Raw genomic sequence first — 10261 nt, forward strand, 5'->3', positions numbered from 1 at the left:
AGTGGTGTAATCCCTTCCTATTTTCTAATCTGTATTTGGATTCCTATGGCTATTGTTTCTCTCTCTCTTTTTTTTTTTTTTGTATGAGTCAAGACAAATATAATAGATGGATTCTTATTCTCAGCCATGACAAATGCAACCTTTTGATCAGATCTTGGCTTAGCAAGATGACACTATAGATACCAACAATGTGAGAATGATGCTTGGAACAATAATGTTGGAGACTTTATAGATAACTACACTAAGAGAATGATGCTCGGAACAACAATGTTGGAGACTTTATTGATAACTACACTCAAACAATAATATTCTTAGACTCCACTCTTGCCCTCTTTGCAAAGGCAATAATGCTAGCCGAAGTTCATAATCTACAAACTTCTTGATACATGCAAGGTTTTGGATGGTTATAAATTCAAATGGAATGGAGTTTGTTGCCAACATAATGTAAAAAAGAAAGAGAGAAGTCGTGAAATTTTTATGCATTACAGTGATGTTGATTTGTTCAATGTGTATGGTAGGTATATTGATAGTGGCTCAAGAAGATCTAGTGACAAAAATGTTGTATGCAGTGAAGATGGTGACTGTGAGAAGGAGACTGATGTATGTTGCGACATCGAAAAATGTGGTGGTAAGAAGCTATGATATTGTTGTTACATTGATCCCTACAGTGGGGTTTTGTGCGACACAGATGGTGACTATGAGGAACATGAGGATGTGTGCTGTGAGAGGAGAAATTGTGATGGGCGAGGATACTGCTGCTATCCCAACTCCAATTAATCTACTACTCCTCTTTCATTGATACTGCTCGCCTACTGCCATGAGACTTCTTCAACTTCTTAAAATAAATTAAGTCAGATATTGCAACTAATCTCTTTATTTCTTTGCTCCTATGTTTCTATGAGACTTCATGAACTTCTCAAAGTTAACAATATCTATTAGACATATGCAAAGTAATATCAATTATTGTTTTTGATTAAGGAAAGCAGGTTTTGAAGGGTGCCTGAAACCCTTTAAAGGTCTTCTAGTATTCAGTGAAGCACAAACTTAGAAACAACAACCCTTAGATGAAACAAGTCGCCTGACAAAATAAGGTGACCAGGATGGCCTCACAGATAACACAGTGCATTACTACCACCTAAATAGGTTTTAAACGGGATCTTGAAACCCAATGGCTACAAAAGAATACATTTAAACTTGAACCATGTCAAGCTAAAAAACTATAGGCCAAAGAGACAAGGATAACCAAAAAAAAAAAAGGGACAACCTCTAAAAAGCCTAGGTGAACAGTTGGATAAGAAATCCGTGCCTCAAGATTTACTTTTAGATCCCGTCTTTTGAGAATGTAGAGACATAAAATGATGGAAAAGAGGGCTTGACCTTTTTTCCTTTTACTTTTGTCCATCCATCCTCCACCATCCTAGTATCCTTCTACCAAGCAAAGTCTTCCAAACCACAAGAATCCCCCAAATCCCTTCAAACCAGGCCAGAAGAACCACCACCACATAAAAGAGGGGCTACAACTCCCCCTAGAGTCAAGGCCACATGAGGAGCATCAACCAAATAAGAAATAGCAGCATTCGAAGGAGGGCCAATAGAATTGGCCACCACCATAGGGGAAACACCATAAGAATCCCTCAAGTCCTTACCAACCAGGGCAAAAGAACCACCATCACATGAAAGAGGGGCTACAAATCCCCCCAGAGCTAGGGCCACATGAAGAGCATCAGCCAAATCAGAAATAACAACATTTGAAGGATGGACAACAATATTAGCCACCATCGTAGGGGAAACATTTAAATCATGCGAAACAACAATAGAAGCCGCCTCCAACGAATCTTGAGAAGAATCACCCAACCCACCCCCAATAGAGGAGCTTTTTGAACAATGTAGTGATCATCCAAAACCCCTTTCTACCAAGAAGGTGACGTTTTTGATCTAACCTTTCCAGCGGAGCATCTCGCTGTGAGGTGGCCGATCTTTTGGCATTTTCAAAATCTGAATGGAATGCCCTCATAATCAAGAAGTTGATTCCAAGAGCCTATGGGAGAGACCAATTTAATCATTTCTGGAAGCCCCTTAGAGAAATCTATCTCCACAAAGATGCGTACATAAGTTGTCTAAAACACATTGGAAGATGCAAAGTCAACAAGCAAAAAATCCCCTAGGGCCTCCCCCACGGCCTTCAGAATTGAATCCAACCACAAGTGAAGGGGTAGGTTAGGAAACCTTACCCATAGAGGAAACTTGTTAAAGGATTCAATAGTTGGATCAAAATCCACATACCAAGGTTTAGCCATCAAGGGGAACCTCTCCTCCCAAGAGAAACCACGCCTTAGGATGACATTTCGACCCTCCTTAGAAGCAAATTTCACAATGAAAAAGCCCCTTGCCACGAAGAAAATATGGACAATATCTAAAATTATAGGCTCCCAAAATTTGGAAATCCAGGGATGTAGATCTGATAGAGATGACCAGAAACCCCTAAAATGAAAGATGGCAGTAGTAAAGGAGAAGTCCTCTACTTGATTAGAAATCTCATTGACAATATCAGAGTCAAGAATGAGCATAGGGTTACTCTAATAGGCACAACAACATGGGTCCCTGGACGCACAACCTGACCACCAAGACAACTCATAGGCAGCCACATCAGCATAGGAAATGGCCAAACCACCCATAGCTCCTGGGGAATGAATATCCCTAGTAGGATCAAGAGAAGCCCTAGCCCGAAAAGTAGTAAAAGCCGCAACAGAAATCGCAGCAGGACCAAAAGCTGAAGCTACCGCCATAAAGTTAGATGTAGAAGTCGAAGCCAGATGCAAAAGCTAGACGCAGGAGCCGAAGCCGAGTTATTATGTTGTATGTTGATAGGTTGTAATGAGCTTTCATGTTTTCACTTTTAATGATGTCATATATATGCATTGGAGATCAAGTTGGATGAATTGCCATATTCTTTTAAGAAGCAATATGTGATGTTCTGAACATGGTTATAGATTTTGTATTGATATGAAACTAAGATATCTATTAACTTATCAGGTTTTAGTTATGTTCTAATAAATATGATTATCTTAATAATGAATCACATAATGTAATTTGATATTTCATTAGAATGTGATTCAATTGTGTTGAACCTTTTGATTAACATGTTAGATCCACTATTTGGGATTCATCTCAGAATATATATTCTAGTGCTCTATCATTCTAATGATAATCCATAGAATGTAATGTAAATACTTCTACATAGTCAAATTTAAAAGTTTTATATACTTTATGATTCATTTCAAACATACAATAGAATTGTATCCAAAACAAAGATAAAACATGATTACAGATAAATAGAAACAATATAATAACTTAGAGAGGAATAATTTGAGGCAATCCCATAGAAAACCATTCTTTCGAATACTTCATACACAACAACTAAATTTCATAGATTAACGAATTTGACTTAAAAAAGTACACATGAATTCTAATAGCAATATCATAATTTGACACAATTCAAAGAATGTTGCCTACTTATCTTGAATCTATCAATTAAAATGCTACAAAACACCTTACAATTAGCTATACTTGCTAATGCAAAATTGCAGATGTGAATGACATCATAGCATTGATTTGATAAACTCGATTTGATTGACTCCAAAAGTAGTTTCACAATTAAGTCTAAACCTCAAAAAATTTGCAACATAATAATCAAGAAAAAAATTCTACCTTTGAAGAAAAAAATTCTACCTCAACACTACTATCTTCTTCTTCTGAGGTCTCCTCCTTTGGACATGGAAGGAAAGAGTCTCTAAAGCTCTTAGATATACAAATCTCTACAATTCTAATTTTCCCAACAGTAAGCAGAAGTGAGATAAATCCCAACAACATCAATTCTACAAGCAGTTCAAAAGAAATCAAGCTAAATACTTTAATTATGCTATCTACATCGGATCATGCTTTCTCATGATGGTATCTTTATCTTATTTATATGATGAATCATAGAATGTGATCCAAGATGTTGATGCAAAAATAACAACACAATCAAATCCAGAACCATACATGATAGATTCATATGAATCGTGGAAGTTTGCTTATTCTTAGAATGTTATTTATTATTCATTAGAATCAAGTTCATACGAACATTGATGGAAAGAACAATAATAATACAACTTATTGTAATTTTTTGAGATTGAATATAGCATTAGCAAATCATTCACCTTCTTTGATCTTATCTAGTACTTTTCTCAGGAATTTGTGTTTGCGTTTCTTTAGCCACTGCATTTGAAAGACAAAAACCATTTCATTTCATTATGGTCTCAAGTTTCCATAGTTTATTGTGCTGTGTAGATTATTTCTAGATTTAATTGTATTGAATTTTGTGTATTGACATTTTAAATTACATTTTATGATCCATCATCGTGTTATGTTTCTATTGTGTTGAAGCTTTTGTATTAACAATTTAAATCACTCCATGATCCAACATGAGGATATGATTTGATTATATTGAAAAAATTCATCAACGTTCTAGATCATGTTAGAGTAAATAATTAATTAATTATTAATTATTTATTCTATTACTCAAGCTTACTTAGGTAAATGCATTTATTTAATATTTTGTATTTAATGCATGTAGTGGTTAGTTGTTGACAACATGAGAGTTTGTTCCCTTCTAGCATGTTCCACCTTTTGTGGATGTGTGCTGAGTTGTCATCCTTATCTTCTACCACCTTCTAGCTTGTTCTACAAGCTTCCATGAGCTCTTTATAAGCGAACTCCCTCTTTGTATTTCATAATCACATCAATTTTCATTGTATATTGTAAATACATTTTCATTGTGTTTGCATACTTGTGGTCTCTCATGTCCGTTTAGGATTTTTCCCTTGCTCCATGCTCTTCCTCTCCTTGGCTTCTCCTTGACAGGTTTTCGCATGCAGGTGATCTTGCATCTTCAGAGTTGGCTTTCATCAACTCCAATAGATCATACTAATTTGATCATTTTATTAGAATATGATTCAATTTTGTTGAACCTTTTCATTGACGTGTTAGATCCACTCTTTGAGATTCAGCTTAGAATATATATTCTAGTGCTCTATCATTCTAATGATAATGCATGGAATGTAATGCAAATACCTCTAGACAATCAATTCTAAAAATTGCATTTACTTTCTGATTCATTTCAAACATACAATAGAATTGAATCCAAAACAAAGATAAAACGTGATTGCAGATAACTAGAAGCAATAAAATACCTTAGAGAGGAATAATTTGAGGCAATCCCATAGAAAGTCATTCTCTCAAATACTTCATACACTGTAACTAAATTTTATAAATCAATGAGTTTGACTTTAAAAAGTACACAAATATTCTAATAACAATATCATAATTCGACACAATTCAAAGAATACTGCCTACTTATCATGAATCTATCATTTAAAACTCTACAAAACACCTTACAATTAACTAAACTCACTAATGCAAAACTGTATATGTGAATGACATCATACCATTGATTTGATAAACTTGTGAATGCCACTCTGAATTGAGAATGCACATGCAATTGCATTCTATATGCATTGCTTGAATCCAAATGATTCACACAGTTAGTTGTCATGCGATCATAGGTTAATGTTGAGCTTCACTTGGTTTCAAGAATAGTTTTTCTCTACTAATTAGGGCCAACCACGTAAAGGTGGAATCTCATTTGCTGCCCCCCCCCCGCCCCAACATCTAAACTCCCCATTAACATCTAAAATTCATTCATTCTATTACTAAAATGTAACATTCATGAACTATCAGATGATAACATTCATTAACACATAAGTTTCATTAGAACATTCACATTAACATTAAAACATAAGATTCATTAGAATGTTCATATGAACACATTTAGACATAAACATCAGTCATTATCAAATAAGTTACAGAATTTCACATGAATCATTTGTTTTTTCTTTTTTTCTTTTTTTTCTTTTTTTGTCCTTCCCTATATTGTTGCACAGGCATATCCATGTCATCATCGATATTTCTTCTCACCCGTGGATGTGCACTCGTTGTCCTTTGCAAAGTTGGGTCCTTTGCAATAACAAATAAAAAGGTTAAATCTAAAAAAATTGAGACTTTAAAGACTTTAAAGAACATTGTAGCGCTCTTTACCTTGTCCAACCACATCATCTTGCTTGCTGGCTTGGACCTCAACATGCTCATCAAGAACAACCTCTGCATCCCCTGCAATTGCAACGCAATATGTTTTCTTAATCCCAACACATATTATAGTTAAATTTGTATTACTACACCAAATTCAATTAAAAATATTTACTTGTATTAATAATTTAGAAATAAAAAATCGAATAGAAAATATATACCTTGAGTACTACGATCCACATTCGAATCAATGCCTCCATGGTGCTCGACTGATGTATCAGGATTGGAAAGCTATAATCCAATGTAAATAATTAGTGCATTTATCAAGAATATATACATATAAATGCATAAAAAATACTAAGAAATGTTAATCATTCATTTTAATACATATAAAAAATTTGCCTTAAAGTTTTAAACAAATATATAATCGTTTGTTTCTTTACTTAAAAAAAAAGAAGATAAGATAAATTTATTAATGTCCAATAGGAGACTAACGAGGGTCTAAGGGACTGGAAACAATACGAAGGGAAAATGCCAGCAGGGGGACCACCAAATGGTGTTTGCAAAAAGAGCATGAAAGCAAAACAACAAAAGAACCAAGAAAAGGAAGAGCAACAGTTAAGAACTCCTTGCAGGCAAGAAGTAGTCCAGAATGGAAAGATGTGCATTAGAGAAAACAGGTGTTCTGAAAGGTCGCCTCTAAGGTCTGTAGAAAGTAGTAGTAGTATAGAGACACTGTCGATTGCGATCTCTGCAAGGTCTCATAGATCTTGTGTGAATCGAGATAGTGCAGAGAGATTGCTTCAATCCTTGGGAAGGAACCATAGAATTGAAGAAAGAGGTGACGAGCTACATAGGGGTTAGTGTCAAGCAAAGCTGGAGTTGTATATTGTGCTCACGGAGCCGCATGGTCTCCTGAAGGTAGAGTGCAAGACAGTGCTAGTTAATATATTTGAAAAATGAGGGAAGAGACCGACACTCTCTGAACAAACAATAGAATCTCCTCTAGATCTCATAGTAAATGGGACAATGAAAGATAAAGTGAGACTTGGTCTCAACCTCCCTGAGGTGACAAAGCCGACAGATCTTGTCCTCCTTGTCGATCTAGTGATTAGTTTGAATACGTAGCCGATGAGATTTCACTGTAAAAGATCCCAAGAAAATGCAAAGAGCATGAGTCCAACGACGAGTGAGGTACTAGGGGAGTAGGATGATCCCATCCTAGATATATCAAGGAAGTGCTCAACATAGAAGGCCATACGCAGACAGAGCCCACCTGGGGATTCCTCTAGGTTGTAAAAACATACTGTCTATAAATGTCAAGTCTAACATGCTCGTTCAACTCCCGCTGAGGTGGAAGAAGGTGGGCTAGAGCATTTAGAGAAAATTGAAAGGGGGAAGACGATCCAAACTAATACTAATTGAGCCCAAGAGGGTAGAGAGATGGGTGTACCAACAACGAGACCTATGACCAGAGTCTAAACCCGCAACCTCCTTAGAGGAACAATAAGCCAAGTAGGAATATCTGTGATAACTGGTGGGGGAATCAATGAAGCTTCAAAGCCGGTGAAGAAGCCAAATTAAATCAAAGATGGTCCCCAATTTGAAAGGTGAGCTCTAAAATCTGCTAGAATGATGTTGTGCATTGTGGAACAGTGACATCTGATAATGCGCCAAAGGAAAGGACTTTGGACTCTCCCAACAAAGGCCCAATCAAACTCCAAGAGGGAGGGGCCCCAAACAATAGAGCCATAGAGGACAGTTGGCTTGACCAAGGAGTCAAGAAGGGACATCTTAGTCATGGTGTCTTGGAACTGGTGTTAAAAGAATTGTCGCTGAAGAATGGTGAGGGAACCAAGCCCCTTGTTGACTAGGGGTTGCATTGCTAGTCTTAGGCTAAATTGAGGTCCAAAAAACTTAAACCCCAAGTAAGTATATGAAGATGCAATCTTGATCTCGGTACCCTGAAAGTAAAAGTGGAGGTGTGATGTCTTCAAACAATTGAAGACCATGACCCGTGTCTTGCCTAGATTTACAACTAGCTCATGTGAGTCGTAGAAAGAGGCCAAGCCATCAAGGAGCCACTGAAGATCATCAGGGGAAGATGCTAGGAGAATTACATCATTAATGAATAGAAGAATAGAGATCAACACCTAATGTAAGTAACAACCATCACCAGGGAGTGAGAAATCATGGAGAAATGCCTCAAGCTCGTCAATGTAGATACCAAAGAGAGTGGGACAGAGAGGGAAGTCATGTTTCACCCCTATAGTGCTCTAGATAGGGTAGAGAAGCCCTGTGAAGTCCTGAATCTGCCCACAACACACTTGTATAACCTCATAATAGCTACAAGGAGAATCTATGAGATCCTGATGTCCCTAAGATGCCAAAAGAGAGCCGCTTGAGGAACATAATCGAAGGCTTTGCAAAAGTCAAACAATAATAAATTTTTTTTGAGCAGTGGTGAGCCTCCTTAATGATGGCCCGCAAGGTCAGAATGTGATTAGTGGTCTGAAAATATGTACGAAACCTAGCCTGACCCCTAGCCTGACAATGCCACCGATCAAGCTCTCTTAACAAGATATCGTTCAACATAGTTGCATAGAGTTTGGCAAAGGTATGCCCAACCATGATGGTCCTGTAGCTCCTAGGGTTGGAAGTTGGCCTAGACTTATGGATCAAATAGATAATTAATATGTTGTGACCAGGAGTTAGGGAAGCTGTGCAAACCACTCGATTAAAGAGCACTGTAAGAAAGAGATCCAGGACATAGGTGCTCAACTTGAAGAATTCAGCTTGGAATCCTTACTCATTTGGTCTTCTGCTACTGTTCATAACTCTAACTACCTCACTAATGTGGGAGAAGGAGAAGAGGTAAACTTATATTATAGTTTTAAAATATAATGACTTATATTTTGAAACTCTATATCAAATACAATAATTGTTAAAGTATTCAATTTGAAATAAAAATCAATTGACTTATTTACTTCATTGATAGATCCAACAGAACAACCTTGCACACTCATTGCTTAGAGTCGTTTAGCCACAATTGTATAACCTTTTTTGTAGGCTAAATTCTTGTCCTCTTGAGAAGTTGTTTTTAAAACTCCATAGCCTACATTTTTGCTTGGTATAATGATTTTTTTTTGCAATTAATCTCATCAAGAACAAATTGTTTATAATTTATAAATATTTGCATATAATTTTTCATTTACTTATACTTACAACTTGTGCAACAAGTTTTGAATATCTCCCCGAGCTGAGCTTGTGCTACTCGTGCTTTTGTTTTCTTGCTTCGGTTGCCTTTGATGTGCCAGGAAACCTATGTGAAGTTTGAAATATGTTAGATCACATAAGTATTAAGAGTAATTATTACATAATTTAATTCTTAATATTATGACATACCTTCTTTCCTCGGGTGGTACCATTTCTCGATCATTTATTATTTTTTTCTCAGTGACATCCTTTTTATAGTTCTCCCACTCAATAAGAGGAATATAGAGGGACCTCTCATAAAAAAGGTTCTTTTTCACTTGTACCTAATATACTTCAAAGCTTGGCCCACTTTCTCAAGGAGCCTAAGTCTTTGAAAGATGTTCGGTCCAAAAAGTGTTGTCATGACATCAATGAGTTTATCCTTTAACTCTTTAGCTTGCAAATTCTACCTTTTAAGAAAAAGAAAAAAACTGTTAGATTCATAAATGAATTGAAGCTACCTTTTAATTTACATGAAGAAATTGATCAAAAGAAACATGATCTAGTAATGAAATCAAAATATGATACCCTGTGCATATGGTAGGCCCAAATATATGCAAACATTAATAATTAAGTTTTTTATAAAATATATTATTCCTTGCAAAATAATAATGAGATTAGTAGTTATTGCAAGGAACTGCATGAGATTTTAGTGCATTTGATTATGAGTATAGGATTATATAGTAAAAAAAAAGGATCACTCTTTAAAGTACCTGGAAGTTGGGCTACTTTCAAGGGAAGACCATCTTCATTGCTAATGATAAATTAATTCTTTATTGCTTCTATACATCTAACACAGGTACACCTAAGAATGTCCTCATCGCCTCCTGCATAAAATGAATCCAATATTGCACAATGCCCCCTAATAAATAATATTTCAAGT

The sequence above is a fragment of the Cupressus sempervirens genome, chromosome 1 (assembly GCF_028749045.1).
Source record: "Cupressus sempervirens isolate cs-2001-9-10 chromosome 1, ASM2874904v1, whole genome shotgun sequence".
Taxonomy (NCBI): Eukaryota; Viridiplantae; Streptophyta; class Pinopsida; order Cupressales; family Cupressaceae; genus Cupressus; species Cupressus sempervirens.